Raw genomic sequence first — 12,078 nt, 5'->3', positions numbered from 1 at the left:
ACGGTTGCAAATGCTCCCCTGAAAGGTTTGACGGTCGAAAGAGAAGGCTTTTTATCACAGGAAAAGAAATCAGCCCTCGACAACTTAACCGGCAGGAAAAGATTTTCTTGAAAAAAATCCCTAAGCCCCGGGGTCGCAATTTCATCAAAACTCTGACTTTCGGCAATTCACTCAAAACTGGTGCCAAACCGTTGCAAATGCTCCCCTGAAAGTTTTGGCGATCTAAAGAGAAGGGTTTTTATCACAGGAAAAGAAATCCGCCCTCGACAACTTAACCGGCAGAAAAATATTTTTTTGAAAAAATCCCTAAGCCCCGTGGTCACAATTTCATCAAATCTCTGACTTTCGGCAATTGATTCAAAAATGGTGCCAAACGGTTGCAAATGCTCCCCTGAAAGGTTTGGCGATCTAAAGAGAAGGCTTTTTATCACAGGAAAAGAAATCAGCCCTCGACAACTTAACTGGCAGCAAAAGATTTTCTTGAAAAAAATCCCTAAGTCCCGGGGTCACAATTTCATCAAAACTCTGACTTTCGACAATTGACTCAAAACTGATGCGAAACGGTTGCAAATGCCCCCCTGAAAGTTTTGGCGATCGAAAGAGAAGGGTTTTTATCACAGGAAAAGAAATCCGCCCTCGACAACTTAACCGGCAGAAAAATATTTTTTTGAAACAATCCCTAATCCCAGGGGTCACAATTTCATCAAATCTCTGACTTTCGGCAATTGATTCAAAAATGGTGCCAAACGGTTGCAAATGCTCCTCTGAAAGGTTTGGAGGTCGAAAGAGAAGTCTTTTTATCACAGGATAAGAAATCAGCCTTCAACAACTTAACAAGCAGAAAAATATTTTTTTGAAAAAATCCCTAAGCCCCGGGGTCAGAATTTCATCAAATCTCTGACTTTCGGCAATTGACTCAGAAATGGTGCCAAACGGTTTTAAATGCTCCCCTGAAAGGTTTGGCGGTCGAAAGAGAAGGGTTTTTATCACAGGAAAAGAAATCCGCCCTCGACAACTTAACCGGTAGAAAAATATTTTTTTGAAAAAATCCCTAAGCCCCGTTGTCACAATTTCATCAAATCTCTGACTTTCGGCAATTGATTCAAAAATGGTGCCAAACGGTTGCAAATGCTCCCCTGAAAGGTTTGGCGGTCGAAAGAGAAGGCTTTTTATCACAGGATAAGAAATCAGCCCTCGACAACTTAACCAGCAGAAAAAGATATTTTCGAAAAAATCCCTAAGCCCCGGGTCACAATTTCATCAAAACTCCGACTTACAGCAATTGATTCAAAAATGGTGCCAAACGGTTGCAAATGCTCCCCTGAAAGGTTTGGCGGTTGAAAGAGAAGGCTTTTTATCATAGGAAAAGAAATCAGCCTTCGACAACTTATCCGGCAGAAAAATATTTTTTTGAAAAAATCCCTAAGCCCCGGGGTCACAATTTCATCAAAACTCTGACTTTCGGCAATTGATTCAAAAATGGTGCCAAACGGTTGCAAATGCTCCTTTGAAAGGTTTGGCGGTCGAAAGAGAAGTCTTTTTATCACAGGATAAGAAATCAGCCTTCAACAACTTAACCAGCAGAAAAATAGTTTTTTGAAAAAATCCCTAAGCCCCGGGGTCACAATTTCATCAAATCTCTGACTTTCGGCAATTGACTCAGAAATGGTGCCAAACGGTTGCAAATGCTCCCCTGAAAGGTTTGACGGTCGAAAGAGAAGGCTTTTTATCACAGGAAAAGAAATCAGCCCTCGACAACTTAACCGGCAGGAAAAGATTTTCTTGAAAAAAATCCCTAAGCCCCGGGGTCACAATTTCATCAAAACTCTGACTTTCGGCAATTGACTCAAAACTGATGCCAAACGGTTGCAAATGCCCCCCTGAAAGTTTTGGCGATCGAAAGAGAAGGGTTTTTATCACAGGAAAAGAAATCCGCCCTCGACAACTTAACCGGCAGAAAAATATTTTTTTGAAACAATCCCTAATCCCAGGGGTCACAATTTCATCAAATCTCTGACTTTCGGCAATTGATTCAAAAATGGTGCCAAACGGTTGCAAATGCTCCTCTGAAAGGTTTGGCGGTCGAAAGAGAAGTCTTTTTATCACAGGATAAGAAATCAGCCTTCAACAACTTAACAAGCAGAAAAATATTTTTTTGAAAAAATCCCTAAGCCCCGGGGTCAGAATTTCATCAAATCTCTGACTTTCGGCAATTGACTCAGAAATGGTGCCAAACGGTTTTAAATACTCCCCTGAAAGGTTTGGCGGTCGAAAGAGAAGGCTTTTTATCACAGGAAAAGAAATCAGCCTTCGACAACTTAACCGTCAGAGAAATATTTTTTTGAAAAAATCCCTAATCCCCGGGGTCACAATTTCATCAAAACTCTGACTTTCGGCAATTGACTCAAAACTGGTGCCAAACGGTTGCAAATGCTCCCCTGAACGTTTTGCGGTCGAAAGAGAAGGCTTTTTATCACAGGAAAAGAAATCAGCCCTCGACAACTTAACCGGTAGAAAAATATTTTTTTGAAAAAATCCCTAAGCCCCGTTGTCACAATTTCATCAAATCTCTGACTTTCGGCAATTGATTCAAAAATTGTGCCAAACGGTTGCAAATGCTCCCCTGAAAGGTTTGGCGGTCGAAAGAAAAGGCTTTTTATCACAGGATAAGAAATCAGCCCTCGACAACTTAACCAGCAGAAAAAGATATTTTCAAAAAAATCCCTAAGCCCCGGGGTCACAATTTCATCAAAACTCCGACTTACAGCAATTGATTCAAAAATGGTGCCAAACGGTTGCAAATGCTCCCCTGAAAGGTTTGGCGGTCGAAAGAGAAGGCTTTTTATCACAGGAAAAGAAATCAGCCCTCGACAACTTAACCGGCAGGAAAAGATTTTCTTGAAAAAAATCCCTAAGCCCCGGGGTCACAATTTCATCAAATCTCTGACTTTCGGCAATTGATTCAAAAATGGTGCCAAACGGTTGCAAATGCTCCTCTGAAAGGTTTGGCGGTCGAAAGAGAAGTCTTTTTATCACAGGATAAGAAATCAGCCTTCAACAACTTAACCAGCAGAAAAATAGTTTTTTGAAAAAATCCCTAAGCCCCGGGGTCAGAATTTCATCAAATCTCTGACTTTCGGCAATTGACTCAGAAATGGTGCCAAACGGTTTTAAATGCTCCCCTGAAAGGTTTGGCGGTCGAAAGAGAAGGCTTTTTATCACAGGAAAAGAAATCAGCCTTCGACAACTTATCCGGCAGAAAAATATTTTTTTGAAAAAATCCCTAAGCCCCGGGGTCACAATTTCATCAAATCTCTGACTTTCGGCAATTGACACAGAAATGGTGCAAAACGTTTTTAAATGCTCCCCTGAAAGGTTTGGCGGTCGAAAGAGAAGGCTTTTTATCACAGGAAAAGAAATCAGCCTTCGACAACTTATCCGGCAGAAAAATATTTTTTTGAAAAAATCCCTAAGCCCCGGGGTCACAATTTCATCAAAACTCTGACTTTTGGCAATTGACTCAAAACTGGTGCCAAACGGTTGCAAATGCTCCCCTGAAAGTTTTGCGGTCGAAAGAGAAGGCTTTTTATCACAGGAAAAGAAATCAGCCTTCGACAACTTAACCGGCAGAAAAATATTTTTTTGAAAAAATCCCTAAGCTCTGACTTTTGGCAATTGACTCAAAACTGGTGCCAAACTGTTGCAAATGCTCCCCTGAATGGTTTGGCGGTCAAAACATGAGGTTTTTTTATCACAGGAAAAGAAATCAGCCCTCGACAACTTAACCGGCAGAAAAATATTTTTTGGAAAAAATCCCTAAGCCCCGGGGTCACAATTTCATCAAAACTCCGACTTTCGGCAATTGATTCAAAAATGGTGCCAAACGGTTGCAAATGCTCCCCTGAAAGGTTTGCGGTCGAAAGAGAAGGCTTTTTATCACAGGAAAAGAAATCAGCCCTCGACAACTTAACCGGCAGAAAAATATTTTTTTGAAAAAATCCCTAAGCCCCGGGGTCACAATTTCATCAAAACTCCGACTTACAGCAATTGATTCAAAAATGGTGCCAAACGGTTGCAAATGCTCACCTGAAAAGTTTGGCGGTCGAAACAGAAGGCTTTTTTTCACAGGAAAAGAAATCAGCCCTCAACAAATTAACCGGCAGAGAAAAACTTTTTTGAAAAAATCCCTAAGCCCCGGGGTCACAATTTCATCAAAACTCTGACTTTCGGCAATTGACTCAGAAATGGTGCCAAACGGTTGCAAATGCTCCCCTGAAAGGTTTGGCAGTCGAAAGAGAAGGTTTTTTATCACAGGAAAAGAAATCAGCCTTCGACAACTTAACCGGCAGAAAAATATTTTTTTGAAAAAATCCCTAAGCTCTGACTTTTGGCAATTGACTCAAAACTGGTGCCAAACTGTTGCAAATGCTCCCCTGAAAGGTTTGGCAGTCAAAACATGAGGTTTTTTTATCACAGGAAAAGAAATCAGCCCTCGACAACTTAACCGTCAGAGAAATATTTTTTTGAAAAAATCCCTAAGCCCCGGGGTCACAATTTCATCAAAACTCTGACTTTCGGCAATTGACTCAGAAATGGTGCCAAACGGTTGCAAATGCTCCCGTGAAAGGTTTGGCGGTCGAAACAGAAGGCTTTTTATCACAGGAAAAGAAATCAGCCCTCGACAATTTAACCGTCAGAGAAATTTTTTTTTGAAAAAATCCCTAAGCCCCGGGGTCACAATTTCATCAAATCTCTGACTTTCGGCAATTGACTCAGAAATGGTGCCAAACGGTTTTAAATGCTCCCCTGAAAGGTTTGGCGGTCGAAACAGGAGTGTTTTTATCACAGGAAAAGAAATCAGCCCTCGACAACTTAACCGGCAGGAAAAGATTTTCTTGAAAAAATCCCTAAGCCCCGGGGTCACAATTTCATCAAATCTCTGACTTTCAGCCATAGACTCAAAACTGGTGCCAAACGGTTGCAAATGCTCCCCTGAAAGTTTTGCGGTCGAAACAGAAGGCTTTTTATCACAGGAAAAGAAATCAGCCCTCCACAACTTAACCGGCAGAAAAATATTTTTTTGAAAAAATCCCTAAGCCCCGGGGTCACAATTTCATCAAATCTCTGACTTTCGGCAATTGATTCAAAAATGGTGCCAAACGGTTGCAGATGCTCCCCTGAAAGGTTTGGCGGTCAAAACAGGAGGTTGTTTATCACAGGAAAAGAAATCAGCCTTCGACAACTTAACCTGCAGAAAAATATTTGTTTGAAAAAATCCCTAAGCTCTGACTTTTGGCAATTGACTCAAAACTGGTTCCAAACTGTTGCAAATGCTCCCCTGAAAGGTTTGGCGGTCAAAACATGAGGTTTTTTATCACAGGAAAAGAAATCAGCCCTCAACAACTTAACCGTCGGAGAAATATTTTTTTGAAAAAATCCCTAAGCCCCGGGGTCACAATTTCATCAAATCTCTGACTTTCGGCAATTGACTTAGAAATGGCGCCAAACGGTTGCAAATGCTCCTCTGAAAGGTTTGGCGGTCAAAACAGGAGGTTGTTTATCACAGGAAAAGAAATCAGCCTTCGAGAACTTAACCGGCAGAAAAATATTTTTTTGAAAAAATCCCTAAGCCCCGGGGTCACAATTTCATCAAAAATCTGACGTTCGGCAATTGACTCAGAAATGGTGCCATACGGTTGCAAATGCTCCCCTGAAATGTTTGGCGGTCGAAAGAGAAGGCTTTTTATCACAGGATAAGAAATCAGTCTTCGACAACTTAACCAGCAGAAAAATATTTTTTTGAAAAAATCCCTAAGCCCCGGGGTCACAATTTCATCAAATCTCTGACTTTCGGCAATTGACTCAGAAATGGTGCCAAACAGTTGCAAATGCTCCCCTGAAAGGTTTGGCGGTCGAAAGAGAAGGCTTTTTATCACAGGATAAGAAATCAGCCCTCGACAACTTAACCGGCAGAGAAATAGTTTTTTGAAAAAATCCCTAAGCCCCGTGGTCACAATTTCATCAAAACTCTGACTTTCGGCAATTGACTCAGAAATGGTGCCAAACGGTTGCAAATGCTCCCCTGAAAGGTTTGGCGGTCAAAACATGAGGTTATTTATCACAGGAAAAGAAATCAGCCCTCGACAACTTAACCGGCAGAGAAATAGTTTTTTGAAAAAATCCCTAAGCCCCGGGGTCACAATTTCATCAAAACTCTGAGTTTCGGCAATTGACTCAGAAATGGTGCCAAACGGTTTTAAAAGCTCCCCTGAAAGGTTTTGCGGTCGAAAGAAAAGGCTTTTTATCACAGGAAAAGAAATCAGCCTTCGACAACTTAACCGGCAGAAAAATATTTTTTTGAAAAAATCCCTAAGCCCCGGGGTCAGAATTTCATCAAATCTCTGACTTTCGGCAATTGACTCAGAAATGGTGCCAAACCGTTGCAAATGCTCCCCTGAAAGTTTTGGCGATCGAAAGAGAAGGGTTTTTATCACAGGAAAAGAAATCCGCCCTCGACAACTTAACCGGCAGAAAAATATTTTTTTGAAAAAATCCCTAAGCCCCGTGGTCACAATTTCATCAAATCTCTGACTTTTGGCAATTGATTCAAAAATGGTGCCAAACGGTTGCAAATGCTCCCCTGAAAGGTTTGGCGGTCAAAAGAGAAGGCTTTTTATCACAGGATAAGAAATCAGCCTTCGACAACTTAACCAGCAGAAAAATATTTTTTTGAAAAAATCCCTAAGCCCCGGGGTCACAATTTCATCAAATCTCTGACTTTCGGCAATTGATTCAAAAATGGTGCCAAACGGTTGCAAATGCCCCCCTGAAATTTTTGGCGATCGAAAGAGAAGGGTTTTTATCACAGGAAAAGAAATCCGCCCTCGACAACTTAACCGACAGAAAAATATTTTTTTGAAACAATCCCTAAGCCCAGGGGTCACAATTTCATCAAAACTCTGACTTTCGGCAATTGACTCAGAAATGGTGCCAAACGGTTGCAAATGCTCCCCTGAAAGGTTTGGCGGTCGAAAGAGAAGGCTTTTTATCACAGGAAAAGAAATCAGCCCTCGACAACTTAACCGGCAGAGAAATAGTTTTTTGAAAAAATCCCTAAGCCCCGGGGTCACAATGTCATCAAAACTCTGACTTTCGGCAGTTGACTCAGAAATGGTGCGAAACGGTTGCAAATGCTCCCCTGAAAAGTTTGGCGGTCGAAAGAGAAGGCTTTTTATCACAGGAAAAGAAATCAGCCTTCGACAACTTAACCGGCAGAAAAATATTTTTTTGAAAAAATCCCTAAGCCCCGGGGTCACAATTTCATCAAAACTCTGACTTTTGGCAATTGACTCAAAACTGGTGCCAAACTGTTGCAAATGCTCCCCTGAAAGGTTTGGCGGTCAAAGCATGAGGTTTTTTATCACAGGAAAAGAAATCAGCCCTCGACAACTTAACCGTCAGAGAAATATTTTTTTGAAAAAATCCCTAAGCCCCGGGGTCAGAATTTCATCAAATCTCTGACATTCGGCAATTGACTTCGAAATGGTGCCAAACGGTTGTAAATGCTCCCCTGAAAGGTTTGGCGGTCGAAACAGGAGGTTGTTTATCACAGGAAAAGAAATCAGCCCTCGACCACTTAACCAGCAGAAAAAGATATTTTCGAAAAAATCCCTAAGTCCCGGGGTCACAATTTCATCAAATATCTGATTTCGGCAATTGACTCAGAAATCGTGCCAAACGGTTGCAAATGCTCCCCTGAAATGTTTGGCGGTCGAAAGAGAAGGCTTTTTATCACAGGAAAAGAAATCATCCCTCAAAAACTTATTCGGCAGAAAAAGATATTTTCGAAAAAATCCCTAAGCCCCGGGGTCACAATTTCATCAAATCTCTAACTTTTCGGCAATTGTCTCAGAAATGGTGCCAAACGGTTTTAAATGCTCCCCTGAAAGGTTTGGCGGTCGAAGCAGGAGGTTTTTTATCACAGGAAAAGAAATCAGCCCTCAAAAACTTATTGGGCAGAAAAAGATATTTTTGAAAAAATCCCTAAGCCCCGGGGTCACAATTTCATCAAAAATCTGACGTTTGGCAATTGACTCAAAAATGGTGCCAAACGGTTGCAAATGGTCCCCTGAAAGTTTTGCGGTCGAAAGAGAAGGGTTTTTATCACAGGAAAAGAAATCAGCCCTCGACAACTTAACCAGCAGAAAAAGATATTTTTGAAAAAATCCCTAAGCCCCGGGGTCACAATTTCATCAAAACTCTGACTTTCGGCAATAGAATAAAAACTGGTGCCAAACGGTTGTAAATGCTCGCCTGAAAGGTTTGGCGGTCGAAACAGGAGGTTTTTTATCACAGGAAAAGAAATCAGCCCTCGACAACTTAACCGGCAGGAAAAGATTTTCTTGAAAAAAATCCCTAAGCCCCGGGGTCACAATTTCATCAAAACTCTGACTTACCGCAATTGACTCAGAAATGGTGCCAAACGGTTTTAAATGCTCCCCTGAAAGGTTTGGCGGTCGAAACAGGAGGTTTTTTATCACAGGAAAAGAAATCAGCCCTCGACAACTTATCCAGCAGAAAAAGATATTATTGACAAAATCCCTAAGCACCGGGGTCACAATTTCATCAAAACTCTGACTTTCGGCAATAGAATAAAAATTGGTGCCAAACGGTTTCAAATGCTCCCCTGAATGGTTTGGCGGTCGAAAGAGAAGGCTTTTTATCACAGGAAAAGAAATCAGCCCTCGACAACTTAACCGGCAGAGAAATAGTTTTTTGAAAAAATCTCTAAGCCCCGGGGTCACAATTTCATCAAATCTCTGACTTTCGGCAATTGACTCAGAAATGGTGCCAAACGGTTTTAAATGCTCCCCTGAAAGGTTTGGCGATCGAAACAGGAGGTTTTTTATCACAGGAACAGAAATCAGCCCTCAAAAACTTATTCGGCAGAAAAAGATATTTTTGAAAAAGCCCTAAGCCGCGGTGTCTCAATTTCATCAAAAATCTGACGTTCGGCAATTGACTCAGAAATGGTGCCAAACGGTAGCAAATGCTCCCCTGAAATGTTTGGCGGTCGAAAGAGAAGGCTTTTTATCACAGGAAAAGAAATCAGCCCTCGACAACTTAACCGGCAGGAAAAGATTTTCTTGAAAAAAATCCCTAAGCCCCGGGGTCACAATTTCATCAAAACTCTGACTTTCGGCAATTGACTCAAAACTGGTGCCAAACCATTGCAAATGCTCCCCAGAAAGTTTTGGCGATCGAAAGAGAAGGGTTTTTATCACAGGAAAAGAAATCCGCCCTCGACAACTTAACCGGCAGAAAAATATTTTTTTGAAAAAATCCCTAAGCCCCGTGGTCACAATTTCATCAAATCTCTGACTTTCGGCAATTGATTCAAAAATGGTGCCAAACGGTTGCAAATGCTCCTCTGAAAGGTTTGGCGGTCGAAAGAGAAGGCTTTTTATCACAGGATAAGAAATCAGCCTTCGACAACTTAACCAGCAGAAAAATATTTTTTTGAAAAAATCCCTAAGCCCCGGGGTCAGAATTTCATCAAATCTCTGACTTTCGGCAATTGATTCAAAAATGGTGCCAAACGGTTGCAAATGCTCCCCTGAAATGTTTGGCGGTCGAAAGAGAAGGCTTTTTATCACAGGAAAAGAAATCAGCCCTCGACAACGTAACCGGCAGGAAAAGATTTTCTTGAAAAAAATCCCTAAGCCCCGGGGTCACAATTTCATCAAAACTCTGACTTTCGGCAATTGACTCAGAAATGGTGCCAAACAGTTGCAAATGCCCCCCTGAAAGTTTTGGCGATCGAAAGAGAAGAGTTTTTATCAAAGGAAAAGAAATCCGCCCTCGACAACTTAACCGGCAGAAAAATATTTTTTTGAAACAATCCCTAAGCCCTGGGGTCACAATTTCATCAAATCTCTGACTTTCGGCAATTGATTCAAAAATGGTGCCAAACGGTTGCAAATGCTCCTCTGAAAGGTTTGGCAGTCGAACGAGAAGTCTTTTTATCACAGGATAAGAAATCAGCCTTCAACAACTTAACCAGCAGAAAAATAGTTTTTTGAAAAAATCCCTAAGCCCCGGGGGTCAGAATTTCATCAAATCTCTGACTTTCAGCAATTGACTTAGAAATGGTGCCAAACGGTTTTAAATGCTCCCCTGAATGGTTTGGCGGTCAAAACAGGAGGTTGTTTATCATAGGAAAAGATATCAGCCCTCGACAACTTATTCGGCAGAAAAAGATATTTTCGAAAAAATCCCTAAGCCCCGGGGTCACAATTTCATCATATCTCTGACTTTCGGCAATTGACTCAGAAATGGTCCAAACGGTTGCAAATGCTCCCCTGAAAGGTTTGGCGGTCGAAAGAGAAGGCTTTTTATCACAGGAAAAGAAATCAGCCTTCGACAACTTAACCGGCAGAAAAATATTTTTTTGAAAAAATCCCTAAGCTCTGACTTTTGGCAATTGACTCAAAACTGGTTTCAAACTGTTGCAAATGCTCCCCTGAAAGGTTTGGCGGTCGAAAGAGAAGGCTTTTTATCACAGGAAAAGAAATCAGCCTTCGACAACTTAACCGGCAGAAAAATATTTTTTTGAAAAAATCCCTAAGCCCCGGGGTCACAATTTCATCAAAACTCTGACTTTTGGCAATTCATTCAAAAATGGTGCCAAACGGTTGCAAATGCTCCTCTGAAAGGTTTGGCGGTCGAAAGAGAAGGCTTTTTATCACAGGAAAAGAAATCAGCCCTCGACAACTTAACCGGCAGAAAAATATTTTTTTGAAAAAATCCCTAAGCCCCGGGGTCACAATTTCATCAAAACTCTGACTTTCGGCAATTGACTCAAAACTGGTGCCAAACGGTTGCAAGTGCTCCACTGAAAGTTTTGGCGATCGAAAGAGAAGGGTTTTTATCACAGGAAAAGAAATCCGCCCTCGACAACTTAACCGGCAGAAAAAGATATTTTTGAAAAAATCCCTAAGCCCCGGGGTCACAATTTCATCAAAAATCTGACGTTTGGCAATTGACTCAAAAATGGTGCCAAACGGTTGCAAATACTCCCCTGAAATGTTTGGCGGTCGAAAGAGAAGGCTTTTTATCACAGGAAAAGAAATCAGCCCTCGACAACTTAAACGGCAGGAAAAGATTTTCTTGAAAAAATCCCTAAGCCCCGGGGTCGCAATTTCATCAAAACTCTGACTTTCAGCAATTGACTCAAAACTGGTGCCAAACGGTTGCAAATGGTCCCCTGAAAGTTTTGCGGTCGAAAGAGAAGGCTTTATATCACAGGAAAAGAAATCAGCCCTCGACTACTTAACCAGCAGAAAAAGATATTTTTGAAAAAATCCCTAAGCTCCGGGGTCACAATTTCATCAAAACTCTGACTTTCGGCAATAGAATAAAAACTGGTGCCAAACGGTTTCAAATGCTCCCCTGAATGGTTTGGCGGTCGAAAGAGAAGGCTTTTTATCACAGGAAAAGAAATCAGCCCTCGACAACTTATTCGGCAGAAAAAGATATTTTTGAAAAAATCCCTAAGCCCCGGTGTCACAATTTCATAAAAAATCTGACGTTCGGCAATTGACTCAGAAATGGTGCCAAACGGTTGCAAATGCTCCCCTGAAGTGTTTGGTGGTCGAAAGAGAAGGCTTTTTATCACAGGAAAAGAAATCAGCCCTCAAAAACGTATTCGGCAGAAAAAGATATTTTCGAAAAAATCCCTAAGCCCCGGGGTCACAATTTCATCAAATCTCTAACTTTCGGCAATTGATTCAAAAATGGTGCTAAACGGTTGCAAATGCTCCCCTGAAATGTTTGGCGATCGAAAGAGAAGGCTTTTTATCACAGGAAAAGAAATCAGCGCTCGACAACTTAACCGGCAGGAAAAGATTTTCTTGAAAAAAACCCTAAGCCCCGTTGTCACAATTTCATCAAAACTCTGACTTTCAACAATTGACTCAAAACTGGTGCCAAACGGTTGCAAATGGTCCCCTGAAAGTTTTGCGGTCGAAAGAGAAGGCTTTTTATCACAGGAAAAGAAATCAGCCCTCGACAACTTAA

Source organism: Podarcis cretensis, assembly GCF_951804945.1.
Source record: "Podarcis cretensis genome assembly, chromosome: 12".
Taxonomy (NCBI): Eukaryota; Metazoa; Chordata; class Lepidosauria; order Squamata; family Lacertidae; genus Podarcis; species Podarcis cretensis.
Note: the sequence above shows the minus strand (reverse complement) of the source record.